The 15,630-nt window shown below is 38.0% G+C and overlaps 1 long non-coding RNA gene across 1 annotated transcript in view; it reads left to right on the plus strand.

Moving 5' to 3' along the window:
- The window catches only part of LOC116087626, a 17,459-nt gene extending 3,050 nt beyond the window's left edge, over positions 1 to 14,409 (plus strand). The window contains exons 2-3 of the long non-coding RNA XR_004117520.1: positions 1,268 to 1,386; positions 14,357 to 14,409. This is a non-coding gene — a long non-coding RNA (uncharacterized LOC116087626). The remainder of the gene's footprint in view (positions 1 to 1,267; positions 1,387 to 14,356) is intronic.
- The last annotated feature ends 1,221 nt before the right edge of the window (positions 14,410 to 15,630 follow it).

Genomic DNA, 15,630 nt, shown 5'->3' on the forward strand with positions numbered 1-15,630 from the left:
GGGCTTGATTAGAGGAAAATATTCTGGATTCTCTTATGTCACAAGGAGCATCTCTGAAGCCCAGTTTCTTAGATGGTACATTTAAGAGGACCTCTCTTTTACCTTGAAAGCATCTGAGGCTGTTTGAAACAAGGGGCCATATCTAATGTCATTATGGTGAGACTAGCAGCGCCTGAAGTCACATTGTTCAGACTTAAAGGTCTAATAACTCCTTGAAAGAAGAGGGTTGAACTAAAGCTCCCGTTTGATGGTGCTGACCTTTGGAGACTGCATATGAATTAATGTGAATATTTGTGGCCTCCAGTGAGAGAAGGTTTACAATGGGGAAACCATAGTCATATTGGAAGGCTTTGTCTCTCCCTTGGTAAATCAGGGAAGTTCTCTTGTCTCCTAATTGGGATATGATATGTTTCAATTTTTCTTAGACAACAGGGAAGGACATGATATTCCCCTTAGGAATCTGAATACATATGAGTTCCCATGGTACAGGAAGCAAAGCCCTGGCCTCCTCTGGCACTAAAGGAAAGCTTTTTTCCTCTTTAATGAAAACAGCATATGTTGAGTGCTCTTCAGTAGAAACAGAAAGGCAGACAACCTCTTAGGCTGATGATGAAGGTATGATACTCCCATGGGTACTGTTTCTATATTGAAATGTCTCAATGCCTTCTTTTTTGCAGGAGAAATTTTGAGGGCTTCTTGGTCTCAGGGGCATTCCTCAGGCTACTCCTGATACAAGTCCCGAGTCTGGGCTTCCCATGATGAGAAGTTGTATGGGTGATTCTCTATGAGAGAAAGTCATTTCACTGCCTTTTGTACATAGATGCAAGATGCCATGTGTTCCTTGGGGGTAGCTTTTCGGTGTTCATGTTTTGAAACAAAGAATTTATGTATTTTCTTTTTAAGAAAGGGTATTTGTAACCCGCATGTTGTAAATGGGAATTGTAAGAGTCTGTTTGGTTGGGTGTGGCCATTTTCATTTGGTTTTAGTAGATTTGGACCATCTATTGATGTGTTGGAGATATGGGAGAAATCTGATCCCCTCCTTATGAGATACTGAAGATCAATTGTCTCCCTTGGCAGAAGCAGAAGAAGTGAGGCTTCTCTTGGTCTCTGATTTAAGACATGTACCCCTTTTTTCAGGTTTAGAAACTCTCGATCCCTCATTTTGGAAGAATGGTAAAGTTTTGAGAACTCATCTTTGATGACAGATTATTGAGGTCTGGTTGGTCTGAAAAGGATTGTCTTGATTTTGTTTTCTTCTATTTAGAACATCTGGTGCTACATCGTGGAGACAGAGAACATCTGAGAACTTATTTACACGTGGTACCAGATCAGAAGCCCAATTTTGATGATTGGCAGTGTGAGACACTTCTTGGAAGAATAGAAGTAAGACTTGAGTCCTTTTTTGGCAAACGTGGAAGATGTGAGCCTTTTCGGGGCAGAAGGGATAGCTTTTAAGCCATGAAGTTCTGAAAGTTAATATATAATATCCCCTTCAGGAACTGGGATATTTCTCAATATACTTTGGTAGAATTGAAAAGTTTAGGGCTTTTCTTGGGATAAGGGGAATGTCTTGGACACTAATCATGACAATGAATAGGGATAATGTTGCCATGTGCACAAACCGAGATTCCTAGAAATTGTTGAAAATAAACTCTCACAATACATGGGTATATGGCATAGATTCTAGTAGCCCATGGGCTGGTTAAGAAAGTTCCAGTTTCCTGGAAAGATGGTTGTGTTCCCAGAATCCCTTGGTTAAGTTCTGATAGACCCAGCATACATTGATTAGGGTTCAAAACTCCCAGAGCACTTTTCATAGATATCGAAGATTCTAGAGTCCCTGACACAGATATTGTACATATGGTAGATTCTTCAGCCTCTAAACTAAGTGGTGAAGGAGATAGAAACCCAGGACCTTCTCAAGCAATTGATGAAAGCTGTATAATCTCTTGAGAGACAGATGATATTTCTAGTCTGCTCTGAGTCAATAGCTTCAATCAGAGAGTAACAAGATATTTCCCTTGTCATCATGACAAAAGGCGAAGCTCTTGAATCTCTCTTATTTAGAGTATATATGATGGAGGCCATTTAAAGACATAAAGGAATGGTTGAAGATACAAGGCACAACACCTATTTATGCAAAAGAACATGTCTAATGTCTCCTTTTAAAGAAAAGAATGTGTGTGTTTCCTTGTCAAAGATAGAGATTCATATTATTCTCTGTAGAAGTGGGCAAGTTTGAAGGCCACATTGTTAATGAAGGAAATGTCAAGCCACTCTCAAGGTGTCCTCATGACCTCTTCAATAAACAAGGAGTATGTGAGATATCTTGGGAACAGGGCATTTTTGAGAACAGTGTCTCAGAATGAGAAGTTCTGAGAATACCTTCCACAAAGGAGAAATATTCAATGTCTTGGATCACAGCATGGGGGTTCCCAGTCATATTATTGCCCCAACCAAAATCTCCAGTTTGCCAATGGTCAACAGGGGAAAGTCTCAGGATTCCCTGGGTATTAGAGGAAGATTGGGGCTCTTCCTCACTACCTTCCAAATATTTTACACAAAATATGCATACACTGTGAAAATTTTGAGGGTGCACGCAACAATCTTTCAACAGAACAAGTGGATATGCAACCATTGATGTTTCCTCAAGTTTGTATACAGTTGTGACTAAAGGCTAGGGATGATGCATCTCTGATCACGAATTTAGAACATATTGCATGAGGGTAATTTTCAGCTTTCTATATACTGTCTAATCTAAAAGCAGAAAAATTTGAGGTACCATCGGTGTCATATGTGTTGTATGCATATCTTTGTCAAAGAAGATAGCTTTAAAACAATCTTAGTTCATAGGGTCATGTGCGAGGTATGGGCAGAAGGAAATCTCTGGTCTTTCTTTTCTCATAGTGTGGCCTTGTAGTCCCCTACAGCAGATGGTGAAGGTCTGAGACACCCCTTGGACACAGGGACCACTTTTGAATGCTCTTTCTACAGGGTTTGATTTTCCAGGTCCCCTTTTGTAGAAATTGAAGGTCTGATATCCAATTGCTAGATGTAGGTAGACAATTTGTCCACTATCATACATGGAAGATAGGAAATATTATATAGTCTTTTGTGTAGAATGAGTGATATAAGACTCCCACATTCTGGTACACATTTAAAAAGAAAAGTCTCAAAGTTTCCTGCAGGAATAGACATATATAACGAACATGCAACACAAAATATGTGCTTTAGGCACCACTGTACAAATCAGGTCTGGGGCATTGTAAGTGCTAGTAGAGTTTTGTCCTCTTGCTCAATGTATTGAGAAGGAGCAAGTAAACATTGGGAAAAGTTGATGCTCTAAGGCCTAAGAAAGAGAGGACAACTCAGAATCTGTCTTAGATAGAGTTCTGTTGAGTCACATAACATATGGAATGTCTCTCTCTATATATATTAAGTAAATTTATTGTAATGGCTTAGAGTTTGTAGTCCAACAAACCCAACAGTGCATACATGTGAGTTGGAAGTTAAAGACTAGTAGTTTCTCAGTTTCATGAGTCTAGTTGTTTATCCTGGATTTTTGTAGAACATATTTTTAGTATATGAATTTAAATGTCAATTGATAGTCTCTCAATTGATATTAAAGAGAGGGGAAATAAGTACATATATCCATAAAAATTTATTCTTAGCAAAATCAAATGGAAGTACTCATACCACTTAAAATCCTAGTTTCTCCAATAGAGCATGTGGCTTTAGATGATATTTATAACTACCTTCTTCTACTAACCATCATGTATTTCCTCTACCCTCTGACAGAATCTTACCCTGTCTTGGTTCTTCTCTTGGAGGAGTGACCTATACCACCATTCTTGATGGGTCTCTTCATCCTGCTTAGATTACACTGTTGTGGTTTCCCATTGAGTTTAATCACAGGAGATGGCATTACTATGCGACAACCTAAAGGCTCTATACTCTGGACAGAATTCTTCTTAGCTCCATTGTGAAGAGGAAATCCAATTTTCCCATAATAATGTGGATCTATCAATCCTCTGAATATTGTTAGTCCTTTCTTACCCCAATAGTTTAAGGGCACTAGAAGCTCAAAATCACAAGGGGCATTTCTGAGCTTGTAATTCCTTGGACTGTCTGTTGTGGCTTATAGCAGGAGCACTACCTAGTTTGGATTCAAGACTTTAAGCCAGAAAACTTAGGGTGGTGGGGACAGGATGCAAAAAACCTTCCTGGTGTGTTCCTAGGAGACATAGTAAGGGGAAGTATTTTTCCTTTCCACCCTTTGACTCCTGGGCCCATGGATGGTGCTTATGGGAGACACTGTACCATATATTAGATACTGATTCAAAGCATATACTGCCTTCAGAATAATCTTAAGCATTCCATGCTGTTGCCACCTAATTGGTGCTGGAACTATGTCTTCTAAAGGCCGCTCCAACTCTCTATCAGAACTACTGCTTCAGAATATGGGGAACATGTTAAGTTCAATGCATTGCATGATTGTGGGTCCACTGTCACACTTCTATGGCTGTAAAATGAATTTTGTTCAGAAACAAATCTGTGTGGAATACCATGAATGTTGAGGCGGCATTCTGCAAGTCCACAGAAAGTGGGTTTGGAAGAAACATTATGTGCATAAAAGACAAATCCATAACCAGAAGAAGTATCTACAGGTGCCAGAACAAACTTTTGTCTTTTCCACAGAAGAAGTGTTACAATGTAGTCAAACTTCCTCCTTGATTGGTTGATACCTGCTTGGTCTCTGCTGTTAGCAGATCTGGCATTCAGAAGCAGCTGTAGCCAGGTAACCCTTAATGAGTGGATGTCCATATTGTTGAACTCAAGCATAACTCTTATCTCTGACAACATGGTCATTTTGTACATGTGCCTATTTTACAATGACAGAGATGGCTGAAAAGGTTGATTGTACACATAATGTGTCATCTTACTCACTTCATTATTCAACTCCTCCTCAGGTCCTCCTATTCATTAAAACACTGTTCATGAGAGTGAACATTAGTAACTACACAACAGAATGTATACTACACTGTTTCAAGAATTCCTCTTTCAAAGCAATTATTTTCAATCTCTTCATCTTATCCTCAGGCAGACATTTCAGAAAGTGGCAAAAATTAGCCACATTCTTCACCAAAAATACAACTAAAATAGTCTCTATGCCACATACTGAAATTCTCCACTAATACCTCTTGGCCAGGTCTGTTCATTAAAATCACTCTCAGCCAAAAGTCTTCTATATTCCTACCAGGATACCCCATTTAAGGCCCATCTAAAATATTCCACTGCTTTCCAAATAAAAGGCCAAAAATCCAAAAACTCTTCCATACACCATCATGGTCAGGCTTATTACAGCAGTACCAAGCTCCTATTTTCAAATTCTTTCTTAGAGTTCTCCAGAATTACATAAATTTTGAAATGTGTGTGCATGTGCATGAACGGGCTGGGGGCGATGTGTACAAGAATCTTCCACAGAGATCTCTGTCCCAGCCAGGTGTGAGAGTTATGGTGAAGGGAAGTGAGGAAAGGCAGTGAGGAGAAGATACTTCTGCTGCTTCTGCTGCCATAGTGGGCTTCACTTGGACTCTGCCATACTTTCCAGGTCACTCAGTTGCTCTGCACTGCCCAGCACTGAATTGGTTTGGTTGACCTGACAAGAGGCCAACTAGCCAGTGAGAAGTGCATCACAGTTTCAGGCTGGGTTTCAGAAGAGTAGACCTCTCCTCAAGTGTTATATCTCTTAGAACAAAAGGCTCAGATGACAGAATAGATCTCTTGCATACTTTTAATTCCTGGACAGGATTTATATACAGTTTTTGGGGTGAATCAGGGTTCCAGAGCAAGAATCTTCTTCAGGCAAAGTGTGAAGGTACCAGATATACTTCTGTCAAAGTTAAATGTCCCTGGTACCTCATAAAATGGAGAAAACTCCCAACACTGATTTTAAGTATATAATTCTTATTCAGAGTTTGGTATTTTTGAAGTTTGTGTTCCTTCTGGGAAAGACAAGGTAGCAACTAATTCCTTCTACCAAAGGCCTAGATAACTTTTACTGGCTATGTAAATTCCTCTAATTTATGTATAGATGTCCAGTTCTGGGCGGAATTGTTAGTCATTCCATTTCTATTGACTTGCCTGATGGCTGATAGCACATGTTGTTTTCTCTGATTGCTAAACTTGGATTAGTGCACATCAATCCATAGAGTAATGTTTTACTTTGATTAATGTTTACTTTGTTTATAGATAGAATTGCTTGTGGATCTATTCATGATCAGTTAGGGTTTGCACTATCTTGACCATAAGTGGAGAGATGGTGGGCTCCTTTTTGAAAGGAAGAATGTGTTTTGATGGTAGGGAAGAGTAGGAAAATCACATAATCCCTCTGGCAAAAGAATACATTTGGAATTCGAAGATGGTGCAGTAAATATCCTATCAGGTAGAAATGTCTTCACAGTCCAGCATAATCATGTGTTCTGGGACTCTGACGTGTGCATGCCAGTAATCAGAGTATTTTTTCTTACATTTTGTTTGGTAAACCATGGCTCTGTGTTTTCCATGTGCATTTGTGTGCAGAAGCACATTGGTATGAGCAAAAAAATTTCTCCATTTATGGTGAAAGTTCTAAAGTTTGAAGGTGTTAGATTATTGCTCAGAATTTTACTGTCATCCCTCAGGACATCAGGTTAAAGTGGACTGCAATCCTTTCGATCATTTGGGCATTCCTTGCTTGGCAGGTCATAAGGACACTATTTTTTTCCTTTTTTTTTATTATATATTTTCTTTATTTACATGTAAATTTCTCCATTCCTAGTTTCCCCTCCAAAAAACAAAGAAACAAACAAAAACAACAAAAACAAACCCCTGTTGCCTCCCCTCCCCATGCCTGCCACCCCACCCTCTCCACTTATTGGCCCTGGCATTCCCCTACACTGGGGCACAGAACTTTCACAGGGCCAAGCTCTTCTCCTCCTATTGATGATCAAATTGCAATCCTCTATTATATACATGCTTCCAGAATAATCAGACCCCTCCATGTGTAGTCCAATATCTTAGCGAAGTAGAACTGAGGAGTCTATAAATAAAAATGAATTCTGTGAGTAATCATTTTAAGGGCATGATGATTTAAATTTTTCTTGGGGGAAAAGCATAATAAAATCTGAATGAGTTTTCATGTCAGTGGCTTGGTCAGCAGCTTTCTTAATCAGAAGAAGCTCCGTTGAAATGAAAGTGTGTGTCTAAAGTTCCTTTGTTCAAAGAAAAAAGAATGTATCCATCTTCCTTGACAGTTTATATGTCAGATTTTCTTGATTCCATCGCTTATGAATCTATAGTTTACCTTAAACTAAAGAAAAATAAGGAACCATGTATTTAAAATAATTGTCTGAATCTCACTTTATAATATCATGAAGTTTTGTGGGTCTCCTCACATTAATTGAATGTCTATACCTCCTTTGGAATAACTGGATAGTCTGCAGATCCCTTTGCTTCCACTGGCACTTTTGATGCCTCCTTAAACAAACATGGGAGTGAGTCCTCTAGGAAAAAGAGGAGCTTCTGATGTGCAAGAGACAGGAGAGATAATCAGAGCATGAAAATTCCCACAATACTCTGAGCAAATTTAAATTGACTACCGTAGCTCACAATATCCTCATATTTCTTCATCTTCTATCTGTTCTTCACAGTCTATGGTATCCATATCTTTAGCTGAATCTGCAAGAGACCAAGTATCAATACCAGAACAGCTTCAATTGATTTCCCCAGCAAGATTGCCTCTCAATAATTATGTTCAGACAACCAGAACTTAGACAGATTGATGATATTACAGCATGTCAGGTGAATAATCAAGAAAACTGAGCTTCCAGGATTTGCTTGATCTTCTGTATTTCTCTGAACCCTAACAAGAGGGAACAATACTTCTTGGTTTATGGTGAAATACCCTATGGACCTTTGCACAGAAGTGGATGTTCTTAGAGTACATAGGATCATATGGGTAACTTAAATGTCTTGGTCATAAAAAGAAGAAAACTAACAAAATTTTGCAAAGGAGAAATATCCTATACCCTTTTGGACAGAAGGGGAGTATCCCTGTTTATTTTTTGTAAAGAAGGATGAACCTGGCACTGTAAACTTCTACTTCTTCAGAGAACTCTATAAAATTCTTATCTCAAAGTCTTCCAATGGGACTTGATAGCAATCTGAGGTTTCTGCTGACAGGCTGTTCAAAGTCTCTGTATCTGTTCCCTACTTAAACTTATAGTAAGCCACCCAGATATGGAACTGGAAGACAAGTACCTCTCCTCTGAGTATCTTAAAGATAGATGGCCTCGGATCTTGGATCCGGGCTGAGGTATTTTAATTAACCATGAATTTGAATCCAAAGTTGACTGCTCTCTCTTCCTTCCTTCCTTCCTTCCTTCCTTCCTTCCTTCCTTCCTTCCTTCTTTCCTTCCTTTCTTCCTTCTTTCCTTCCTTTCTTCCTTCTTTCCTTCCTTCCTTCCTTTCTTCTGTCCTCTATCACTCTCTCTCCCTTTCTACCTATCTCTCACTCTTTCTATCTTTCTTTCTCTCCCTCTTTCTTTCTTCCTTTCTCTTTTTCTTTCTTTCTCTCTTTCTCTCTTTCTTCCTTCCTTCCTTCCTTCCTTCCTTTCCTTTCCTTCCTTCCTTCTCTTTCTTTCTTTCTTTCTTTCTTTCTTTCTTTCTTTCTTTCTTTCTTTCTTTCTCTCTTTCTTTCTTTGTTTTTCTCAATCTCTCTCTTTCTCTTATTCATTTTGAGGGGGTTTATTAACGTTTATTTCTAACCAATACAGACTGATGGATAAGCTGTTTGTTTCTTATTGGGATGGTAGATCTGAGTCAGCCAAACAGATTTTTGGAGTGATTGTACCAACTTGCAATCCTACTATCGATGGAGCTGTATTCCTCTTTTTCCACATTCTTGACAGCATTGGATGTCACGTGAGTTTTTATTTTAGCCATTCTGACTGGTGTGATGTGGAATCTCATGTTGTTTTGATTTGCATTTCCCTGATGACTAAAGATGTTGAATATTTCCTTAGGTGCTTCTCGGTGATTTGATATTCCTCAGTTGAAAATACCTTGTTTAGCTCTGTACCCTATTTTTAATAGGGTTATTTGATTCTCTGGAGTCTAACTTCTCAAGTTCTTTGTATACATTGAATATTAGTCCTCAATCAGATGTAGGATTGGTAAAGATCTTTTCCCAATCTGTTGGTTGCCTTTTTGTTCTTTTGATACTGTCCTTTGCTTTGCAATTTTATGAGGTCCCATTTATTTATTCTTGATCTTAGAGTATAATCCAATGGTGTTCTGCTCAGGATTTTGTTCCCTGTGCCATTTGTTCAAGGATTTTCCCCAATTTTTTTCTCTATAAGTTTCAGAGTATCTGGTTTTCTCTCAAGTCCTTGATCCACTTGGACTTGAGTTTTGTACAAGGAGGTAAGAAGGGGTTTATTTGCATTCTTTTACATGCTGACTGTCAGTTGAACCAGCACCATTTGCTAAAAATGCTGTCTTTTTTCCCACTGGGTAGTTTTATATCATTTTTCAAATATCAAGTGACCATATGTGTGTGGGTTCATTCCTGGGTCTTCAGTTTTATTCCATTGACCTTCCTGCCTGTCTCTGTAGAAAAACCATGCAGTTTTTATCACTATTGCTCTGTAATACAGCTTGGGGTCAGGGATGGTGATTCCCACATAAGTTCTTTTATTGTTGAGAATAGTTTTTGCTATCCTGATTTATTTGTTATTCCAAATGAATTTGCAAATTTCTCTTTCTAACTCCATGAAGAAGTGATTATGAATTTTGATGGAGAATGCATTGAATCTGTAGATGGCTTTTAGCAGGATGGCCATTTTAACTATATTATTCTTGTCAATCCATGAACATGGGAGATGTTTCCATCTTCTGATATCTTTTTTGATTTATTTCTTCAGAGACTTGAAGTTCTTGTCATATGGATCTTTCACTTGCTTGGTTAGTGTCACACCAAGGTATGTAATATTATTTGTGGCTATTGTATAGAGTATCAGTTCCTAATTTCTTTCTCAGACTGTGTAGACGTAGGGTACTGATTTGTTTGAGTTAATTTTATATTCTGGTGGAATTGTTGGGGGCCACTTCAGTATAAGATCATATCATCAGCAAATAGTGAAATTTTGATTTCTTCCTTTCCAATTTGTATCCTTTTGACCTCCTCTTGTTGTCTAATTGCCCTCTCTAGAACTTCATGTACTACATTGGTAGAAAGAGAGTGGGCAGTCTTGTCTAGTTCCTGATTTTAGTGGTATTGCTTCGAGTTTCTCTCACTTCAGTTTGATGTTGGCTACTGGTTTGCTGTGTATTGCTTTTACTATGTTTAGTTATGGGCCTCGAATTCTTGATCCTTCCGAAACTTTTAACATGAAGGGATGCTGAATTTTGTCAAATTCTTTTTCAGCATCTAATGAAATGATTATGTGGTTTTTTTCCTTTGAGTTTGTTTATGTAATGGATTACATTGATGTATTTCAGTATATTGAACCATCCCTGTATCTCTGGGATGAATCCTATATTTTCATGCTGAATGATCACTTTGATGTATTCTTGAATTTGGTTAGGAAGAATTTTATTAAGTATTTTTGCATCAATGTTCATAAGGTTGATGGGTCTGAAGTTCTCTATCCTCGATTTGTCTTTGTGTGGTTTAGGTATAAGCATAATTGTGGATTCATAGAATGAATTGGGTAGTGTACCTTCTGTTTCTATTTTGTGGAATAGTTTGAAGGGTATTGGTATTAGGTCTTTTTTAATGGTCTGATAAAATTCTCCACTAAACCTATCTGGTCCAGATCATTTTTTTTTTTTTTTTTTTTTTTTTTTTGGTTGGGAGACTATTGATGACTGCTTCTATTCCTTTAGGTGTTATGGGACTGTTTAGATGGTTTATCTGATCCTGTTTTAAGTTTGGAACCTGGTATGTGTTTATTAAATTGTCCGTTTCATCCGAATTTTCCAATTTAGTTGAGTATATACTTTTGCTGTAGGATCTAATGATTTTTTGAATTTTCATGGTTTCCATTGTTATGACTCCCATTTCATTTCTGATTTTATAAATATGGATACTGTCTCTGTGCCTTCTGTTTAGTCTTGCTAAAGGTTTATCTATCTTGTTGATTTTCTCAAAGAACCAGCTCCCGGATTTGTTGTTTTTTGGTACAGTTCTTTTTTCTTTCTATTTGGTTGACTTCTGACCTGAGTTTGATTATTTCCTGCTCTCTACTCCTCTTCTGTGTGTTTGCTTCTTTTTTATTTAGAGCTTTAAGATGTGTTATCAAGCTGCTAGTATAAGGTCTCTCCAGTTTCATTATTGTGGGACTTAGAGCTATGAGTTTTCCTCTTACCACTGTTTTCATTGTGTCCCATAGATTTTGTTATGGTGTGTCTTCATTTTCATTAAACTCTAATAGGTCTTTAATTTCTTATTTTATTTCTTCCTGACCAGGTTATCCTTGAGTTGAGAATTATTCAGCTTCCATGTATATGTGTGTTTTCCATAGTTTTTGTTGTAATTTAAGACTAGCATTATTCAATGATGATCTGATAGAGTGCATGGCATTATTTCAATCTTCTTCTATCTGTTGAGGCCTGTATTGTGACCACTTGTATGGTCAATATTGGAGGTGCTGAGAAGTTATATTTTTTTGCTTTAATATGAAATGTTCTTTAAATATCAAATGTTAGATCCATTTGGTTCATAGCTTCTTTTACTTCCACTGTGTCACTGTTCAGTATCTGTTTCCATGATCTGTCCATTGCTGAGAGTGTGGTGTTGAAGCCTCCCAATATTACTGTGTAGAGTGTGATGTTTACTTTGAGTTTTAATAAAGTTTCTTTTGTAAATGTGGGTGCCCATGCATTTGGAGAATAGATGTTCAGATTTGAGAGTTCATCTTGGTAGATTTTTCCTTTGACCAGTATGGAATGTCCCTCCTTATTCTTTTTGGTAACTTTTGCTTGAAAGTGGATTTTATTCAGTGTTAGAATGGCTACTCCAGCTTGTTTCTCAGGACAATTTGATTGGAAAATTGTTTTCCAACCTTTTATTCTGAGGGAGTGTCTACATTTGTCACTTTGGTGTGTTTCCTGTATGCAGCAAAATACTAGGTCCTGTTTAGATATCCAATCTCTTAGTCTTTGTCTTTTTTGGGGAACTGAGTCCATTGATGTTAACAGATATTAAGACAAGTGATTTTTATTTTCTGTTATTTTGTTGTAAGAGGTGTAATTATGTCTGTGTGGCTATAATCTCTTGAGTTTGTATCTTCTCTTGCTTTGTCTAGGGTGTTGTTTCCCTCCTTGTGTTGATGTTTTCAATCTATTTTCCCTTGGAGGTCTGGATTTATGGAAAGATATTGTTTAAATTTGGTTTTGTCATGGGATATCTTGGTTTCTCTGTCTGTGGTAGTTGAGAATTTTCCTAGGTATAGTAGCCTGGACTGACACTTTTGTTCTCATAAGGTCTGTATTACATCTGCCTAGCATCTTCAAGTTTTCATAGTTTCTGGTGAGTAGACTGGTGTAATTCTGACATATCTGCATTTATATGTTAATTAACCTTTTTCTAATACTGCTTTTAATATTCTTTCTTTGTTTAGTGCATTTTGGTGTTTTTATTATTGCGTGATGGAAGGAACTTCTTTTATGGTCCAGTTTATTTGGAGTTCTGTAGGCTTCTTGTATATTCATGGGCATCACTTTCCTTAGGTTAGGGAAGTTTTCTTCTATAATTTTGTGGAAGATATTTACTGGCCTTTAAGTTGGAAGTCTTTACTCTCTTTTATACCTATTATCCTAATGTGTCATATTGTTATTGTGTCCTGGATTTCCTGGATGTTTTGGGTTAGGAGATTTTTTTTATTTATTTTTTTCATTTTCTTTGACTTTTGTTTCAATGATTTCTATGGTATCTTCTGCACCTCAGATTCTTTCTTCTATGTCTTATATTCCGTTGGTGATGCTTGCATCTGTTACTCCTCATTTCTATCCTAGGGTTTTGACTCCAGGGTTGTGCCTCTTTGTGATATCTTATTATTTCTCTTTCCATTTTTAGATCTTGGATGGTTTCATTTATTTCTTTTGCCTGCTTGATTGTGTTTTTCTGTAATTCTTTAAGGGATTTTTTTATTTCCTCTTTAGTCTTTCTACCTATTTATGGGGGTTCTCCTGTATTTCTTTAAGAGAGTTATTCATGTTCTTCTTAAAGTCCTCCATCATCATCATGAGAAGTGACTTTAGATCAAAATATTGTTTTTCTCGTGTGATGGTGTACCCAGGACTTGCTATAGTGGGAAAATTCGGTTCTGATGATACCAAGTAACCTTGGTTTCTTTTACTTCTGTTCTTATACTCACCACCTGCCATCTGATTATCTCTAGTGCACCCTGCCCTCACTATATCTGACTAGAGCCTGTCCTTCCTATATTCCTGGTTGAGTCAGAACTCCTCAGAGACCAGGTGGCTCTGTGATCCTATGATTCTAGCATCCTGCCATCCTAAGATTCTGGGTTTGTCAGAGTTCCTGGGATTCTAGCTGCCTCTGAAATGCTGAGTCCCTGCTGTGACCAAGTTCCTGGTTTTATGGGATCTTGGGATCCTGGGATCCTAAGATCCTGTTTGTGCTAGAACGCCTGTAAGTGTTGCCTCCTTGGGGGACTGTGTGACTGGCCACCAAGTTTGCACCCAAGGTAGTCTGGTGCAGACTGTAAGGAACCCAAGTGCCACTCATCAAGCAGATGAAATGTGTACCTGGCTCCTGCTGGATCCAGTTATTCCCAGTGGTATTGGTACAGATGATGTTCTGTCCTACTCACCCCCGACTCTACTATCCTCAGTGTACTAGAACAACTGGGATTTGAGCCTCCTTTGGGTGTGTGCAAATGGATGCAGAGTTTGTACACATGTGTCCTCTTTTTAAGAAGGAGGATCATTTGTAATCCCCATTTTCTGAATGGAAATCTTGAGTGTTAGCCTGGTAACAAGCAGCTGATTTTATTTGGTTTTAGTAGATTTGGACACTCTATTTATGTCTTGGGGAGATGGGAGAAATCTGAGCCCATCCTTATGAGATCCTGAGGATCTGTGGCCTCTGTTGGCAGAAGCAGAAGTAGTTAGGCTCCCCTTGGTCTCTGATATAAGCCTTGTAGCCCTTTTGTCAGGTTTGTAAATTCTCCCTCTCTCCTTTTGAAGAATGGCAAAATTTTGAGTACTCATTTTCTGAAGGCAGAGAATTGAGGTCTGTGTGGTGTGAAATGCCATGTCTTGATTTTTGTTTTCCTCTATTTAGAACATCTGGTGCCACATCGTGGAGATAGAGAACATCTGAGAACTCATTTACAGGTGATAATAGATCAAAAGCTGAATTTTTATGATTAGCAATGTGAGACACTCCTTGGAGGAATAGAAGTAAGACTTGAGTTCTTCTTTGGAATCCATGGAAGATATGAGCCTATTTTGGGCAGAAAGGATAGCTTTTAAGCCATGAAATTCTGAAAGGGAATATTTAATATCCCTATCAGAAAATGTGAAATGTCTTTATACTTTGGTTGAATTGAAAAGTCTAGGGATTTCTTGGGATAAGTGGAATGTCTTGGACATTATTCATGAGAAGGGATAGGAATAAAGTTGCTATGTGCACAAATGGAGGTTCCAAATACTGTTAAAAAGTCTCACAGTCTCTTGTGTAGATGGCTTAGAGTCTAGCAACACTTGGGCTGGTTTAGAAACTTCCAGTTTCCTTGAGAGATGGTGTTGTTGCCAGAATTCATTGGTCAGGTCCTAGAAGAACCAGCATAACTTCATTAGTTTTCAAAGCTCTCAGAGCACCTGCACAAATATCAAAGATTCTAGATTCCCTGACACAGATTCTGAGCATATTGTTATTTCCTGTAAAATCTATACTAACTGAAGAAGGGGTGGGAATCCAATACATTCTCAGGCAGATAATGAAAGTTCTATAATTTCTGGAGAGACATGAAATTTCTAGACTGCTTTGAGTCCCCAGCACAGTTCCTAGAGTATCCTGGGAAGAAGCAGTATGTCTGGTATCTTCTAGATCATACCATGAATATGATAAAGTCTTGTGGTGCAAACAAGATGGTGGGCATCTTGGGATGACAGGGGAGTGTCTTGAGGCCAAATGGAGAATGTCCATGAGATTCTTGTGACAATAATGGCAGCTTCTTTATAGAAAAATAGATTCCAATCTATTTAATTCTGTATAAAAAAATATACATTCTTTAAATTTTCTTTTTTATTAGATATTTTCTTTACTTATATGTCATATGATACCACATTTCCCAGTTTCTCATCCAAAAAAAAGAGAAAAATAAAATAAAATAAAAAGAAAGAAAAACAAACAAACAAACAAAAAAACATGTTCCCTCCACTCTCCCCCTGCTCACCAACCCACCCTCTCCTGCTTCCTGGACCTGGCATTCCCCTACACTGGGGCATAGGACCTTCACAGAGCCAAGGACCTCTCCTGCCATGATGACCAACTAGGCCATGCTCTGATATATTTATGCTGCTGGAGCCACGTGTACCACCATTTGTACACTT

Source organism: Mastomys coucha, unplaced genomic scaffold (assembly GCF_008632895.1).
Source record: "Mastomys coucha isolate ucsf_1 unplaced genomic scaffold, UCSF_Mcou_1 pScaffold13, whole genome shotgun sequence".
NCBI classification, from domain to species: Eukaryota; Metazoa; Chordata; class Mammalia; order Rodentia; family Muridae; genus Mastomys; species Mastomys coucha.